General features: G+C 38.2%; 1 protein-coding gene across 2 annotated transcripts in view; it reads left to right on the top strand.

Moving 5' to 3' along the window:
• Positions 1 to 18,075, top strand: part of GRID2 (glutamate ionotropic receptor delta type subunit 2) — a 753,158-nt gene that overhangs the window by 663,386 nt on the left and 71,697 nt on the right. The window lies entirely within an intron of this gene.

Here is an 18,075-nt window from a genome sequence, read left to right on the forward strand (position 1 = left end):
TAGCAGAGCAGTGAACCTCCCCTTGTGTGTCAGCAGCTTGTGGAGGGGTATACCCTTCTTTGAATTTTTGAGTAGCACGTATGTTATCTCAGGTTTTATTACTGCAGGGTGACTTTGAGCTCAGCACTCGCTGCTGCTCTGCTCTATTAGAGCTTGGTGTCTTCAGCAGTCATTTGGTTTGGTTTATCAGGAATTAGAATGAATATGACATAACAAGTCCTGTAATCCTTTAGGCCTCTGAGATTGCTCTTTATTAAACACGAGAGACTCCTGACGAAAGTTACAAACTCCTACGAATATTCTTTCCTAGTCTGGCCACATCAGATGTGGGCCGTTTCTGTGCAACCTATGGGGAAGCAGAGCTTGGGGTGAGTAAAATGTCCTCCTTGAAGCATTTTTTGTTACTTCTTCAGATGACTTCTTGTAGTTATTTTCTTGTGGGAGGGTGACAAACAGATTTGGATTTGTGCAGTTTAACAACCACATTTTCTTTTGTGTCTAGATGTAGTTCCTTATCCCTTTTTCAAAACTATCAATAGAGAAGGTCTGTCAAAAATTGCTGCCTCCAGGAGAAATAGAAATTTGGATTATGTCTCCTCCTTTTTTGTTTCCTTCTGTCCCTCTCCTGCTTTTTTTAACTCACTCATGTGAAGATAGTAGTAAAGCCACAGCTATCTTGCCAAACCCTCTCTGTGGCTCACATCCCTTTCCATGGCAGAGAGATGCATCCGTGCTCTGATTCCTCATTTTGGATTCTCATTATGCTAAGGAAAAAAAAAAAACTCTATAAAGTGCCTGATGGAGAAGAGTAATTCGGCATTTGGAGCACCCTTGTTTGGCTACAGGGCACACAAAAGGTATTAGACATCTATTATTCTGGTCCTCTGAGCTCTTATTTCTTCATTTTATCTCCATTAATGTAGCGCTTTTCCTACAGAGGTTCTGCAACATTTCCAGGTTCATGAAGACAAATAGCACCACCATGATGAGGGTGTCTGGGGACTACACAGACTCCTACACAGCTCCAGCAACCTCGGCTTGTTGTTTTCCTTCTGAATTCTTACTTCACTTTGTTCTCTCCCTCTTACTTTCTCATTTTTCTGCTTTTTGACCCTCTGGCCCATCTATTCGGATACCAGCTACTCCAACTTTTTTCCAGCCCTCTGAGCCTTCCTTCTTTCCACGTTTTGCCTCTCTACATGGTCACACATCTCCTTTGCTATCTCCATCAGCTTACACTGTCTCACTGTTTATCTGTGCAATGAATTCTGCAACTTTCAATACGCAATCAGATGAAGCTTTCCAAAACTCCGACTGTCACTTTGAAGCCCAGTTGCAGGCTTACAGTGTGGTGGGCTGCACTGGGGACATATCACGCACAGATCAGGGACAATGCAGACTATCTGATGATCAATAGATGGAGACAGGAGAGCACACTCTTGCTTCAGGCACAGAACTTGGTAATGTATTCACTTTCTTGCTTAAATGTTTCCAGCTATCATTTTTGTGTATTAACATATTTTAATAATACCTAAATACATTGTGATGCATTAACAAATGCAAACGATGAGATTGAATGTAAGGTTGTTTAAAGGATATATGTGACAGAAAAAAGACATGAGTAAAAGTAATGAGAAAGGGATGTATAAAATGCATGTACATTCCACCTCTAGAGCATTGCTTGGACTATGAGGCTGCGTATGTAAAATGGTGAGAAAGATAATAAGAGGTAGCAGAGAGATCTTGTTTCATATTTTTGAAGCTGCTATACCAATTGTTCATTAAACAATTTGGCAGATTTATACAATTTCTCTTAAATAACTTGTTATTAAATGAACAAACAAAAAGTCTATTACAGAGACCAGCAAATGCAATTGCAGTGAGTAGATCTCTGTACTATGTCTCCACTGTAAGACATTTAATAGTGTCTCATAAAATCATACAGTTTTTAATTCTAATACTCTTACAGCTGTAAGTAATAGGAAAGCAAGAGAGGATAGCTCAAGGAGAGCCTGTAGCTGCTCTGATGGCAAATTTTTAGACTATCATCCTTAAATAGTCGGTACATTAATAATCATATTGGTAAGCAATGAAATGCTAGTGAAGTAATAAGGATGGTGCAGGAAACGAAATTGTAAACTAAAAAGCACTGGCAGATATAAGTATCAAGTATTTAAGTATCAGAAGCTTGGATTAAAACAGATGATTACACTTAAAGCCATCTTTGTCTCAAAACAGGAGGGAGAAGAAAGTCCAATGTGGTTTAAGATATCATCTAGAGAAATAAAGAACAGAAAAGGCTAATTTTTCAAATACAAAAGAATAACGCAAAATTTTACCTATGCATCCCCAAAATGGCGCTTATGTTTACAAACCTCATGTCTGTGCTTCTAAATACCTGTGTGCATTTAAATGCAAATATAAGTGGTAGAGCCAGAAAGATCTCTGAGGTCTGATCTTAGAACATCTGGTCTGGGAGACTGGAGACTGAGCAGACTTTTGCTGCTGGCTGCTTTTTAACATTGTCCTCAGTTATCTGATTGCATGTAGCGGGAAATATTCTAGTATAACTGTATTTTGTTGGAATATATCAATATATTGAACCCCAAGTGTTTTGAGGGAAAAAAAAAGTTTACATTGTGTTTAAAGAGAGAGAGAGGAGGAAGAGGACCAGTCTGAAGCACCAGACCTGGTGCTTCAAACCGTATAGTCGTTACACAAAATTAATTGCTGTCCTACTCAGCAGAATGCTAGAACATATGATTTACTTTAGTGGGCTTAAACCATACTCATGCCAACAAAATCCTGAGGTTGGGATGTAGGGGATTATTTCTTTAAAGGACAGTTATAGTAAGCAGGAAGTCTCCAATGCGGAGGCTTTAGGCTGCACTAAGGTCTGGTATCAGGACATGATCAGCATCAGTTGCAGGTGCTTTGCTCTCTAGGCTTATTCACTCACCTCCTCTAGAGCAATAGAATCATAGAATCATAGAATGATTGTAATGTGAAATGAAAACACACCTCTTTACCTCCCACTAGATATTTCGGGGCTTTCAAATCCCATTCAGCCAGAAGTTTCACACAGCTTTCTTCCTTACATCTGTGCAGGGCTCTGAAATCTAGGAGAGGAGTGTTTTGAAATAGAATAGGACTCTGGACGTGCATTGTGGCTGTGCATATGGGCTGTGGGCAGCTCTTGGGATGGACCAGGGAGTAGCCTGGCATGGCATTATTTGGGCTCTCCCTGCTGACATGGTTGCTCTGAGCTCTTTTGTCGGTGTGCAGAGGAACATTTCTAAGCATTAGCTAAACAGTATTTCGGCTCCTGCAAGTTTTACATGGTTATACTCACCAGTGTGTCAGTCCCAACTGAGTAGAGGAGAAGATCAGATGGATGTAGAAAAATAGTTTTCTCTCTCCTGTTATTCAAAGCTGCAAGACTGGCATGTGTCAGTGGTGTGCTTGCATTGACAGAGACACATGAAAATTATAAAAGACCTTTCACTGCCTGGTATTAGCCTGGCACTTTTCATACACAACAAAATCCTTAGAAAGCCAAACAAAATCATGTGTTTTTTCTATATCATATATTACGATGCCTCCTGCTGCTGTCATTTTCTGACCTGATTCAAGCAACTGAGATGTTTTCTGAGTGCTTTTCTTGGAAAGAAATGCAGATGAAGTGAACTTTCCAGCCATCAAGTTAAAAATTTAGAAGTAACAGCACAGCATTGAGGAAGGTATGTCGGGTAGGTAAGCTGATTTTCTTAAAGTGTGTCAACTAAAAATAAAGCTAAAATTCTTCTGTTAAATAAGCAGAATCTTTCCTTAGGCTGAAAAGTAATGATAATTGTGGTTTTCCATCATTTTATTCTCTTTAGTTAAATTGCCAGCAAGCAGTTTATGTCTCTTTGTATTTGAATTAGGTGGCAGAGTTGTCCGGTTTGAAAATGTGACTACGATAAATCAGTTTCTTTTTAACAGCCAAGCTATGGTAGGAGAGGATTAAAGTGCCATGTGGAGTATTTTAAGAAGCATTTTAACCAGGCTGTAATCACATTTCATTCTTCTATCAGTTTGCGTAAAATACCCGATCTAGATAGACTGCACGACTCCCTCACTGGGATTGCAATGATAGGAGAGGGTTGTTTGCCATTCCTGGCTCTAAAGCTTTCCCACTGCACGGGGGTTGATTGGTGTTTGTAGCTGTTTGCAGAATGGCTAGTTAATCACATAAAACAGACCCCGTTCCCTGCTGAATACAACAGAGGGAGAGATATAAATACCAGGGACTGTATCAAGATGGGTGGAAAATACAATGCATCTGGAATGAAAAAACCAGTAGATAAGCAGCTGTATTATACCAGTCCGTAAGTACCAAGGGGTTCTGGTCATGACATCAATCAAAGAGCGGAAGCTTCGGTTGTTTTATCGCTCTGACTTCGGCATGGGATTTCCTTGTAATACCTTTCTAGCAAGAATTCTCGATCTGTGAGTAAAAAAATCTAGGACATGACACCTTCCCACTAGCGAGTCTTGTCCCCAGCCAGGATACAAATTCCCAGGAAACCTGAAAATTTCTCATCAATCTTACACAAAGTGCTGGATGCAGTTCCTGAATATTCCTTTGTATAAGAGATCAGACATCTTTCTTGTGACTGATCCAAAGTACTGCAACATACCTTGGTCCAAAACAGTCTGAATTTGTGACCTCTGGGAGACATTGAAAATAATCTGTGTCCTGCAGAAGGGAGAAATGGCATGGGCTAGCTTACCACACTGCAGGTGATGGAAGAAGATGACGAATCCAAATTTGAAAATCTATAAATTTTGTTTTACGTGTGGCAGGAGTTCTGAGCATGGTTGTGTTTTGTGTGATACCTCAAGCATGCACTGGGGAGACTGCTGGACTGGTCCGCTCAATGGGCACTGATATCCTGTCACCTTTCACTGAGCATTGGTATGAGAGAGAACATCAGTCTGCTCGTTCCTTAAACAGGAGAGACACACAGCTACTACCTGCTTAAAAACAGTTTGACATGAAAAAGATTAGGTGTTATAAGTAGCAGTAACTTGAGAATCAAAATTTTACTTGAGTCTTGTCTTTACACATAAGTTGTTATATGAGTCACTCTTGGAGTCCCAAATGTTGCAGTTCACAACATAGTCTGGAGACAACACACCATATTGTAGGTGCAGATCAGCCAGGTGTAAACAGCAGAGGCGGGAACAATTTCTCACAAAAGGAAAATGTAAGCATCAGTTAATGAATGTTTGCAAAATGCTGTCAGTCCTTCAGACTATTATTAAATTGAACATCTTTGCTTATGCTATAGTTGTGCTGAAAGCTAAATGAAGGAGATAATATTCTTTAAACAGTGTCTTATTCTTGATTAGCTTAATCATTAAATCATTTTGCATTTAACAAAGTAAGCGGCAGATGGAAGACAACAAAGAGACCAGAACAACAAAAAAATGAAACATGATATGAGATCACAGAAGAGAATCAAAGTAGACAAAACCAAAAGTAAATCAAAAGAACTCATACCAAAATTCTGGCTAAAATAACGACACGTAACATATGTTTGGGAATGACGACAGTTGTGGAAAATACTCAGGGTATTATTTTGTCTTTCTACAGATGCCAATAATGATCTTGATTTGGAGAATTGTACTTCTGAATACGTCCTCTCATGCTGTGGTGTTGAGAGTCTCCCAACATTCTTAGGCATGATGATAGTTTTGCAAAATTATAATGAAGTTTAGTGGAAAAGAGTGGAAACATCAGCTAAGCATGTAACTCAAGATCACATGAATTCTTTGCATCTGATGGATTTTACTGCCCTTCTTGCTGTACTTCTCCACTCCCAAACTAACATCCTGCTTTGCAAAATCTTGAATCGTCTAATTCAGCCTCTCATCAACTGGCTTCTCCACCTTTCTAGAACATCCCATCAAAGGTTTCCCCTGTCTTTCTACAACATTCTTTCTCATATCTTCAGAGTTAAATGCTCCCTGCACCCAACGTGAGAAATCATTAGCTGAAATTTGGCATCCGTTGAAAACAGTCAGTGGTAGACCTTGGCTCTGTATTTGCATCCATCAATTTGGAAGCTGACTTGACTGTTCCAGACCTCATGAACCGAGTAATGTGGAGGGAAAATCTCATAAGAGCAAGAATTACTTTACATAACATTACATAACATTCAGATCCATTCCCAGCTGAACAAAGACAAATTCCATCCAAATAATTGAGAAACTTGCAGAAGGTTTGTTTTTAATTTCTTTCTAATAGTAGTTCTAGGCCTGGTGGAGTTTCTTCAGTCCCCATAGACTTTTACATGGCACACGTTTTGACAGAGACTGTGTCAAATTGTATTGTATCCTTTTGTGATTTATATTGCACGTTCTATACGGCTTTCAGTGTGTTTTAGCTATTACTACTCTATAAAATTTGTAAGCTATGAGGTGTTTCTAAAACCCCATGACAAGTTTTATGTGACTGCAGTTTTGATTTAATCTTTATCATATTACACTCAATCTGTAGATATTTTTATTATACTCTTCCCATATTTTATGCCCTTACAGGTATATGTTTTGTCTCTTGGTTCATTCAACTTGAATATTGCTAGACCAAGGTTCTGCTCTGAGTGTGTGCCCTGTGTAGGTACAGAGCAAGTCCATTGAACTGACTATTACTTATTCAGTAGCTGCCAAATACAGATGCCTGTCCGGGGCCTTGGATTCCCATTGAACTTGCATTATTGAGTTCTAAATAATTTGCAATACGACGAAAGGAATAAACACAGCTAAAAAGAAGTCAAAAGAGACAAGAGAAAATATTATTGTGGTTTTATCCTCTTCAGCTACAATAAAATACGCTCTCCATAGATATGTCATACATAAGATAAAGGAGGATGTATTTTCCTGGCGTTTTATTGCCTCTATTTTCTTGTATATATCTTGTGGATTAAGCTTTTTCTAAAATTTAACATGAATCATATAACAACAAAGATACTACATTGGACTCGATGTAGATGTCCATCACTAGGAATTATGCTTTCCGTTTGTGTCTGAAGGGATCATATTTTCAGAAGAACATCCCACGTGTGTGCAGTTTCATTGTGTATGATGTTTTACTACAACTGAATGCAGAAAGGAGATGTAGCTACAGGGCACTGCGCAGCTGTGTAGCTGTTTGTGTGGGTTGTGCGTACAGATGCAGGCACACAGCTGCTTTTCCTGAAAACTTGGTCAGGCATACAACACCAATTTGTGAGAAGCTGTGTAGCATCCTTTAATTTATCTCTAAACAAATGAAGAAGAGAATTGTGTCCATTGTTTTCCATTTAAAAATCCACGCTGAAGGAATGAGAAGCATGTCAATACAGTAGACCTGGGAAAGTAAATTTTTATTTTTTGGTTTTGGTAGCCAGTTAAGGCCTTTTCTCCATGCTCATCACTGTGCTGACAGCTCACGTGTACCCAGGTGCAGTGAAGTACTGTGGCTTCTCTCTGATTCTTCCAAAGACAGAAAAAGTGCAGTTCTTCCTCACAGTTTATATGTGTGTCCAATGTACTATCCCTCTCATGACATAGTTCTGCAAAAGAGAAGCTATTTTTAATTTAGGTTATGATATAAATGTAACTAACAATTAACCATCACTTTAGATATTCATTCTTCTTGTAGTCAAGGTCCAATTTGGTTTTCAGTAGGATAAATAAGAGAACACAGAATGAGATTACATTTCCAAGCAAGGTAGTGGCATTTTTCAAGTCATTCCCGCACAGATGCTAGGTGATACCTGCCACACATTGGATTAAGTGTTAGAATGTAAAGTGGATGATTTTATGATGCTATTGCTTGTGGTTTTCATTTTCCTTTCACGTTATTTCGTGCAAACTAATGAAATTATCTCATTTATTCGAGTAAGATATTTACCAGTGTACATGATTAGCTGGACACTTAGCTGTTCATGCCTCATGCACAAATACCTGATTTGCAAGTGCATTGTGTAACTAAGAAAATCTCAACTGATGTTCCTAATTCTAGGTGAAAAGCTACTTCATTTTAAGAAAGCAAATCAGCTGATTACATTGTATCATCACAATTAAAATTGAAAAATCCCTGTACCATAATTTTTTCCACTTTTCTCATTACTCATCTCAAAGACACCTTGGCATTTTTATTAATGTGATAGGACTAGTACAAGTACTTGAATTTAATCCAATTGTATTATATTTTTCAAAAGAACACCAATGACACAGGGTATACACATCAAACTCAAATTAAGAAAATAAATAAGACTGGCTGACTAATTGCATTCTGTATTTACCAAAAAACTATTATTCTTGTTGATGATATAATGAGATTTCAGAGCATGTTATGTCCAAGTTTGAATCTGAGAGCCTCAGGCAAAATGAAAGCAGACATAAGTTTCCATGATTTAGCAGATTTATGGGAAATCTAGAATGAAATAAGAAATACAATTGTTTATTGTATTAATGATTCTATTTATAAATGTTTAGATTTTTTAAGATTCCTACAAACATAGATCGAGTAAACTAGTCTGAGTTGTCATTAGGGATTTATCCACTGGAATATGACAGTAATTGAAACTAAAACTGTGTAAGGAAGGAGGTATTTTTATAAAACATTATTTATCTTTAAAAGCTATAAAATTGTCAACATGTCACCACAGGATATTTCCATGTTGAACTATTAACTTTTGATCAAACTATTTTTTCATTTTGAAATATTAATCCATTGCAGGGAAAATAATTCAGGTTTAAGTCAACTTTTTGAAGCAAAATATTCTCCAGTTTGTATTTTTCAGTTGGTTTTGGCCCCAAAATTTGTAATACTTCTCCTTACTTCAAAATCTTGAAACTCCTTGTGCAGAAAGATAATTAGTTTCTATCCAGCTGCAATTATTACTCTCATCATCCAAAAGCTCTGTGTTTAACATTATCTCTCTGAGTTTGTGTCAAGCGTACTGCCCAGGAGTTTCTGTTGATTTCTGTTTCAGGAGAAAGAAGGGATTAGAAATCTTTTCTGAAAAATACCAGTCCTGAATGAATCCTCCAGCATGATAAGGAACAGAGTGATGGTTTTACAACAATTTTTTTTTTTTTTTAGTTGATGTTTGGCTGCAGTTTCCTAGTTCTGTCAACTGTAAACTCGTTTCTGGTATCTAAGCTATTGTGTGGGCAGGTCAGGATGAATTAGAAACAAATATAATGGGAGTCTGTGACTTGCACTTCATTTGTTATTTACAAAAGTGTGCAAAATGAATGTTATAGCCTTGGATAAGTGGAAATGCCTGCACAGGTTGTAGCCAGAGATGAACTAAGTTGTGTATGCTTTAAGGCAAAGGCTCTAAGTATTTAACTCTGCAAGGGTGTGAAAGCCCAAATATCACTTGAAATCCGAGTTACAATAAATATAAATTCCATAGCTGGATGTGAAAAGTGCTCAGATGCATAAGCTACACTGGTTTGGGTGCTATCTGAACTCAAAACTCCTTCTGGACACTGTTTATGCATTTATTTACCTTTGTACCTAAAGAACCCAGGTGCCTGCTCCTTTACCTTGACTTGCTCTGCCTGTGCATTTTAAATGACTGTACCTGTATTCTTTGTATTAACTGTTTTATATGAGGAATTTGACGTTCTAGTTGGCGACAGCAAAATGCTGAGTGTTTTGAATTGCAGAAGATGTGCTGTAGGGTGGGCAGCAGCAGAGAGGAGCTAGTTTTAAGGCTATGGGGACAATACATGTCAGCTTGTTAGGTTTTGTCATCTTCTCAGTTGTCTGTACAGTGATAGAAAGCCGGCAGTCCGAACTGAGTAAAAAATTGGCGCTGCACTGGTCTTCCTCCTCCCATGGTTCATAATGTTTTTCATGGGTTCTACACTGCAAAAGAAAGATAAAACATTCTTAGCTCAGATCTGTAATGTTTTCCTTTCATGAGGGTTCAAAGTATCTTCTTGTGAGAATTGAAATACATTCAGGAGCAGGGTCTCCAAAGACCTGACAAGTTGGTGACAAGGAGTGGTGTGGTAGCAGTAGGAACCCACATGTTAGAGGAAAAACAGGTTCTTAACAATGGACTGACCTGGGGATACAAATACATTTATTTGTGCAGCATTCGCCATCTGGACCGTATGGTCAGAAGGGACTGACCCGCCTGCAGGAGAACTGATGGAGCTTAAAATGGTTGCTTTATCTGGAAATACCATAGGGCAGAAATTTCTCTGTGGAGCTTTTCTAGAGTGCTTTACTGGAAAACTTCTGTAGCGCCAGCCTGTACTTACAGCCTGAAAGAAATACTTAGAGAAATCCCATGGTAGCCTTTATTGAACTCTCAGGAAAAGAGGATGTCAGATATCGCTGAAACATAGAACCTTAAGGGGCTGGAACAAATCTCAGTCCACTTCTTTCCACAGCCACATGAACTGCTGTGCTTAAGTGGAAGATTCACTGCTAGAGAAGAAGATTGGTAGTTTCATGCAAGTTTTCCAGAGGAAGAAGTAGCTTTCAAAACCACCAAAGTCCATTTGAAAGCAAACTGATGTAGAAGCACTGAGCTTTATGATCTTGACCCAGTCCAAGCTTGTGATGTGCAGTGCAGGTTACCAGCAGTTAGTGCTTCTTGTTTCCCACAGGATACCAAAATGAAGGGAAACGTGCTAAGCTATTGTGCAATGTAATTTCAGAGGGGAAAAAAAGAGGGACTGGGAGCAGCTGGAGAAGCTGGCTCCATCCAAACCTGGGCAGGAGATTCTTATCCAAGAGAGGAGGATAAAAGGGTCCAGAATAAGATAGTTAAATTATTTTGTGTGAGTAGTGGGACATCCTGAATCCTATTACCTCTATGGAAGTGGTCAAAGCTTTTGTACAAGCAATATAAAAAAATGGAAAGTTAAGTCAGTTTCTTTAAAATAAGTTTCTAAAATTAAACTGTGTTTTTTCAAATGAGCTATTACTGGAGGATTTTTTAGTAACATTGGTAGTTTGCACAGTATTTTCTTCTGGTGAAAGTTCTTTTTCAGATGATGAATAGTTCTGATGAGTAGTTTTTTGAATTTTTATGATTTTTTCTATCCTTGCAGTTGGTATTCAATAAGTATTTCTTTGAATAAGGAATGCTGCCCAAGAATTGCAGTTAGATTGACTCTACTTCTATTCTAAAGAATGAGGACAAAAATCTTCAGCTAGTAACAAACTGGCTTGATTTAACTTAAAGAGGGATGCTGCTTTTCTAAATTCACCTGCATTTATCTTCTTCATGATATTTTAATCCACAGAATCTTACTTTTTTACCTAAATTAAAAGGACTGATCTGTGTATATTTTCTCATTTAAATACTTGGAAATAATTTGAGAATAAGCTGCCACAAAAATACAAATGTATCAGAAGCAGGGAGTCACTTTAGTGACATTTGGTTCAAATTTGCCTCATTATTGAGACTGCCACTTGGCTCCCAGAGATCTAAGTTTCTGAGGGACCTGAAGTGCTTTCATATAATTTCTTTATAGTACCTTCACTGATGATACCCTTAAAAAAATCTTCATTAGTATTTGCAGCACTAAAATTTCATAAAATAAATGAGAATTTGGATTTAAAAAAAAAAACCAAAAACAACACAATTGTTCCTTGCCATTCAAAGGTCTGATTTGTTGAGATTTAACTTTTTTCTGTTTTATTTTTTTTCTCTTCCATCTGAAATTAATGCTAGCTGTAACGAACCTGTGGCTCAGCTGCATGTCAGTAATCAGCGTGATCCACTGCCTTTTTAGTGCTTTGCTGTGATTACCTAGAGAAGCAGCTGGCTCCGCTCTCCCATCGCCCTCAGAAATTGTACCTTGGGCTGGCCTCCGCTCTGTTTTGCTCTGATCGTTATTTTGTAACTTACAAGACACCTTTAATTACAATGGCAAAATGTGAACTCACTGAGCGCTGGAAAAATGCTAACACGATGGCGCCCTCTCATGATAGAGCTTTCATACCTGAGTAATTCTTCTAATTCTGGGTGAATTATTCAAGGTCTGACCAGTGTAACAAGTGAGCGTGTGATCATGAAGCTTTTCTCAAGAAGTTGGTGGCAGGTTGCACGCGAGGAATTAATGCCTTTCCTGATGAAGTTTTATCTAGAGCAAATAGACATGCCATTGAAGCTGATATGACAATGTAATGAAAGATAAACTTCATACTGAAGAGGAGATGAGGCTGGGATTTCTAACCTCTTCTTTCTTCCCCCAAGCTCCCTGGTGTTTCATTTCCTGCTGCTGTTCGCTCCTGGGCACTAGTTCAATGAAATGAAATCACTAGCTTTTAGAAATGATTCTGCACTTTTCTGTTTGAATAAGTATGAAGAATAAGTGTCAGTGTTTGTCAAATAGTACCCCTTGAATTTAAATACCTTTCTATAGATCCTGCAAAATTACACCCTAAAGGGTTATTATTATTATTTAATTAGCTGTTTGCCTTGATGACTGAATAGAGTTGTATGTATATAGGATTTTTTGTTCTGTGCCCTAATACCACCATGAGAATCTAACTCCCATCACGCACCGCAGAGAGCTGTCAGTCAGATTCATATTCTGCCTCCCCGAATGCATCACTGCATTTCACTCCGAAATTATGCAGATCAGCCACACGTGGCCTGCAAGGGAGTGTGGGGCAAGAAGCTCCAAAACGGAGCTTCAGAACTACAGAAAGTTTGAGACAATGGTAAATGAGTGGGTTTTATTCAAGAAAGCCAAAATGTGAGATTTTATTTCACTGTAATCCAAATAGAAGTTAGCCAGAATTTTCCCCCTTGTGAACAAAACGAAGACTTGAAACCTTTGTCCCTGGAGGAAAACAAATTAGCAAACGAGAATTTCTCTGAAAGCCAAAGATCTGACTTATGCTTCAGTACAATAAACAGGAACTTCACTGACCTCTTGCAAGAGGATTATGGAGATTAATGTGTTTCCATTCCCTTCTGCCAAAAAAAAAAAAAAAAACAACTTTGTTGTGAATGCCATCAAGCTGTTTGGCAACATCTACCACGAGAATCTACATTTAAGCTTCTGCCACAAATTTTATCCTTGCCTTTTCCCATTTCAGAGTACAATATCCACATTACATATATTAGCTCACTTATATGTTTGCAAAGGTTTGCTCCGTTTTGTTCCCTCTTCTTCATTCCTCATGTAATAGCAGCCTTGGTGAGGCTGTTTTGTAGAATGGAGTACAGCCCTCTGCAGGCTGCAGCTACTGCATGCTTGCTGAATATGCAAAGACTATATAAAAAAATTCATTGTTGTATTTATAGATGCCAAAATTTCAGGTCCACACTGATAGGCATAGGGCTAACAGCCTTGGATAATGTTTTTCCCCTGTGTAGTCTGTGAAGTGAAATGGTCCATATTGGAGAACATGTATGAAGCAGGTGATTAGTCAGTGTCCTCAATTGGTTTTAAGTCAGAGCTGGAGTCGCTGCTGCTATGCTGTGGAAGACTGTTTCTGTTCATGTGTTCTTGGCAAAAATACAACGGACAACTTCAGAGGCAGGGAAAGGTATACAGCAGTTGGAGGGGAAGGATGGTACCTGACTCGTAATGGAAATGAGTAGAAAAAGCATAACCACTGTGCCTCTGGGATGTAGGCACAGGCTATTCAGAAAATGTGCTTCATCAGCATTATCTAATAATTTTCAGATTTTCTTCCAGGAAAGTAATATTTTAATCACTTGGAGTATCTTAAGATTTCCCTGGCTTTAAAAGTTGTGGGTTTTTTTATAACAGGTAACACATTTTATGTGTGATGAAATATTTAAAAGAAGTCTGCAGGAAAAATAACTGTCAGTTCTGTTCAACCTGCAGCCTATTGTGTACGTTTTTTCTTTCATGAGGATTCTTTGTATCTCTTTTAAAGAGGAATTTAAAATACAGAAAAGATACTGTCCAGGAATTCAAGTATGAAAAATTGCAGTAGTTGGTTGTTGTTTACTTACAATTATTTTTTTCTGAAATTTATAATTTTCTAGGCCTAGAAATGTGTTTTTAGAATGCTGGAGTTGTACACAAATACATTATTCAGCCTACTCTGCATGAACGAGTTAGCTCTAAGAGGAAATACTGTGCATATCGGTGTTGGTGTAAAATATGTGCATAATGGCTTTAAATGCTTTCCTCGTATAACTCAACTGGTTTTTGGTGGAGTCATCAAAGATAAATTTTAACTGGTATCTACAGTCAGGGTTTCAGCAAATAAGAATCTCATAAATGTGCAGTGATAGAAAATAGAAATACAACAGCCTTACAGACATAGTTTTACCATCTATGTGCTGATGGCCTCTATTCTGTGTAACAACTCTTTTTACAGTAATTCCTTTGGAATTGCTCACAAAACCATGAAGTCAAGTCAAGCATTTCTGTCTGGTACTGTACCTTCCAGGTCCACTTAACAACCAGTATAGCACACAAGTTTGAAATACCCTGATGAACAACTAACAGGTTCAATTTTGCCTGTATTTTATTTTTTTCCCCAGTGGCAATAGTCATCAGATACTCCAAAAATCTTTTTAGCCTCTGCCATGCTGACAGGCAGGATGCCATGGGGAAGGAGACTGAAGTGTCAGTTCTCCATGGCCTGGTGGACTGGAAAGCTGGGTCTGCTGCTGAATGATAATATGCTGCCCTTGTACAAATGCTTCCCAGGCAATCCTGGGCTGCACAGTCGTGTGTGAACAGCATTCAGATTTGCCACCATCCTGAAATGTTACCATCTCAACACTAAATGCCAATAGTGTAATTAGACAAGTAAATTAGACAAGTAAATGTAGAATCAGGGATGCGGATCTTCTGTGAGTAGTGAGTTTTGTATATGACAAAGAACTGTTTCTTTTTCCAAGGAGATTTTGCTTTCATTTAGCCCCCCTAATTGACTGACTGTAAGCTCCTTAACTTTTTAAAAAATGCAGAGCTGGAATTTTTGCTTTTTATTTTGAGGCCCAAAGTGGAAGTCTTCAGCATAGCTATTGGAAAGTTACAAGATATGTGCTTCTCACAGTAAGAAGGAGAGAGAGAAGGATATAGATTTTTAATTGACATGTTGTTTTAAAATTCCCTTCTCCTTTCACACAGAGCATCATCCCTCCCTTTTCACAGTATAGCTACCCCTTGTTTGTAGGTGCAAATCTGTAAAATATCAGCAGTGTTCCAGACGTGCTATAGCCTAGCAAAATTTTATTCTTAGATCTTTAGGCTAAAACCAGTCTTAAGCTATGTGAAAGATCCACGGGCATATGGTTTAGTCTATGAATCTCAGAAGAAGGGTATGCTAGAAAGTGAATCATATGCCTCCTCAGCTTCCAGATAACTGAGTCTCTCTTAGCAAGACAGGTGTTTTTCTCATATATAAAAATTAAGAATTGAAGACAATTCAAAAGTAGTATCACTGCTAATAGGAGAAGTGAACTGATAGCTTTGCAAGGAGAGATTAAAGTACGTTACATCTAGCCCAGTTAAGTAACAGAAAGGTTCATCAATAATCAAAAGATGTTAGCCCCAAAGTGAGAGTATTCAGAATTGCAAAAAGAAAAATAACCATGAATGACGTAAGAAAGTTATTTAAATTAAAAAAAAAAAAAAATCACATTGAATAGCAATGAAAACTGTTGGAAGAGTAGTTCCTTAAAGAGAGTGATTGCAGGCATGACAATTGCAACTTAGGTTTGCTCCATGGATTTGAATTCTCTAGATTTGTAAATGGGGCAGAAATGCTAAAAGGGATGTATTTTATTGCATGGAGCAATCATGTGCTCAAGGTAGATGGCTGGGATGGTCACTTCTGGCTCTTCAATCTCTTTCCTGCCTTCTGCGCTTTAACTGAGACTCACTGTGATCTTTTCTATGAAAAGTAGTATCTTTGTGGGAAACTGCACTGTGATGTTATCAGGTCTGCTCTAAGAATGTTATATATACCACTTCATCACAGATATTATTGACAGTAAGTGCTTTTACCACTTTTATATATTCTCACTGCGAGTTGTTTTACAGCAAGACAACCAAATCAAGAGAATTTTTCCTGACCAGCTGAGCAGCTGATAAGTCTCTTTACAAGCACTTAGGTGAATTCAATGCACTAGGACAGAAAAAGAGTTAGGTGGGTTAGGACAAAAGCAGGTGTCACAACATAACCCTTTGCTCTTGCCATTACCTCAAAGGTTATCTGCCTACATGTAAAATTACTCATCTTTTGAACCCCTCTTTTCCTTAATTCCTTTGTTTGGAAAGTCCATCTGATCCTTTTCAGGATTCATTTCCCCATCTGATCTTCTGCTTTTGTCTCCTATTTCCCTCCCTTGCTGTTTGCACATCCTGATTCTTTTTCAGGCTAAGTCGTTATCCTTTTAACTGCTCCTAGGAAGGGCTTTTTTCTCAGTCATGCAATCTATTTCTTAGCCAAGTGGTGCCTGTAGGAAGATCAGAATAACCCAAGCTAGGAAGAGCTCTGTGAGTTTCAGTGCCTAGAAGACAGCATAAAAGTTGTATTGTTTGATAACCGCGAGTTAACTTCTATATAAAGGATTCCTTGTTCATTTAGATAGACCTAATCCTCCACTGGGAGGCAAAAAAAAATCTATTCTTAGAATCATAGAATCATAGAATGCTTAGGGCTGGAAGAGACCTTCAAAGGTCATCTAGTCCAACCCCCCTGCAAGGAACAGGGATATCTCCAACTAGATCAGGTTGCTCAGGGCCTCGTCCAGCCTGGCCTTGAACGTCTCCAGGGATGGAGCATCCACCACCTCTCTGGGCAACCTGTTCCAGTGTTCTACAACTCTCATGGTAAAAAATTTTTCCATTTTTTTTTCTTGACCACTTTCAGAGCCCGAAGATTAAAACTCACCCAGTCTTGCATTTGCGTGTGTGTATTTTGAAAAGAATTTTCTTTCTCCTGCCAATCAAGCAGAGTCCACAGATAATATGACTCCATTTCTGCTCCAAAATCTGCACGAGTGCGCCCTGTACCATGCCTACTAATGGAAACAGGAACTATTCCCTTTCCAGGCCTGCAGTGTCTAATTCAGATTGATTATGCATGAAAAGGAATGTGTCCCAAATGCAGTCGTTTCTTGTGCACTACATCTTGTGAGCAAGCAGCCGGTGTGGCTTGCTTCAGTAGCTTTTATATGTAAACAGTCTTTAAAAACATAATCTACATTGTCAAAGCCTAATCTAAATGATGTACTGACATTGCTTATTTTGATATGCTGACTTGGTTTTGAATTCTCTCTGGATTGCCTGGCCCCAGATGGCCTTTTTGTGTTTTGTTTGCTTTTCACTTAGCTGTCACATATTTATTCCCATTAGATGTACAAAGTCAATGGGTTCAGCCTAGTTTTACAGCTTAGCTGGCTAATACGGCATAGAGAAAGTGCTGAGTGAAGCCAAGCAGAGGGTCAGGAGAAAAGCAATGTGATTCTTCAGGTCTACCACAAGAGACCAAAGAAACAGAAAACTAGTAAAAGACCTGGTAGAACAGCTGGAAATTTTTTTTTTTTTTTCAGAAAAATATGGTTTGACTGGAAAGAGGAAATTCACTGAAATACGGAAGGATTTGTTTAGACTGAATTTCTGTTTTTAAAAGCTTACTTCTGAATAAATGCTGAAATTTTGTGTACATCTATATATTTAAATGAAAAGAAAAATCTGGATTTGTTACAAAAGTGAATGGATGGTAAAATGTTACTTTAAAAGCTTTTCAAGATAATGAGTTGTTTTGGATTTACCTTAGTAAAACAGTTAAAATGATTACATGATCTTGCTTTGAAGATATGTGAAAACCTTTCATGCTGAGAAAAATAATCCCAAAAAATCTAGCCAGCATAGGCTTGCCCACAATCATGCACTGAGCCAAGAAAACAAATGGGTTTTCATGCCATCTATGGCAACCTGAAGTATGACTGAAATGTGGACCATCTTGAACGGTGGTCTTCCATCTGGGTAGTCATGCCTACCCTCCCACACTTCTCCTTATGTGAATACCTACCTTCCCTCTAAATGGTTGTTTTAACA

Source organism: Tauraco erythrolophus, chromosome 5, assembly GCF_009769465.1.
Source record: "Tauraco erythrolophus isolate bTauEry1 chromosome 5, bTauEry1.pri, whole genome shotgun sequence".
In the NCBI taxonomy this organism is placed as follows: domain Eukaryota; kingdom Metazoa; phylum Chordata; class Aves; order Musophagiformes; family Musophagidae; genus Tauraco; species Tauraco erythrolophus.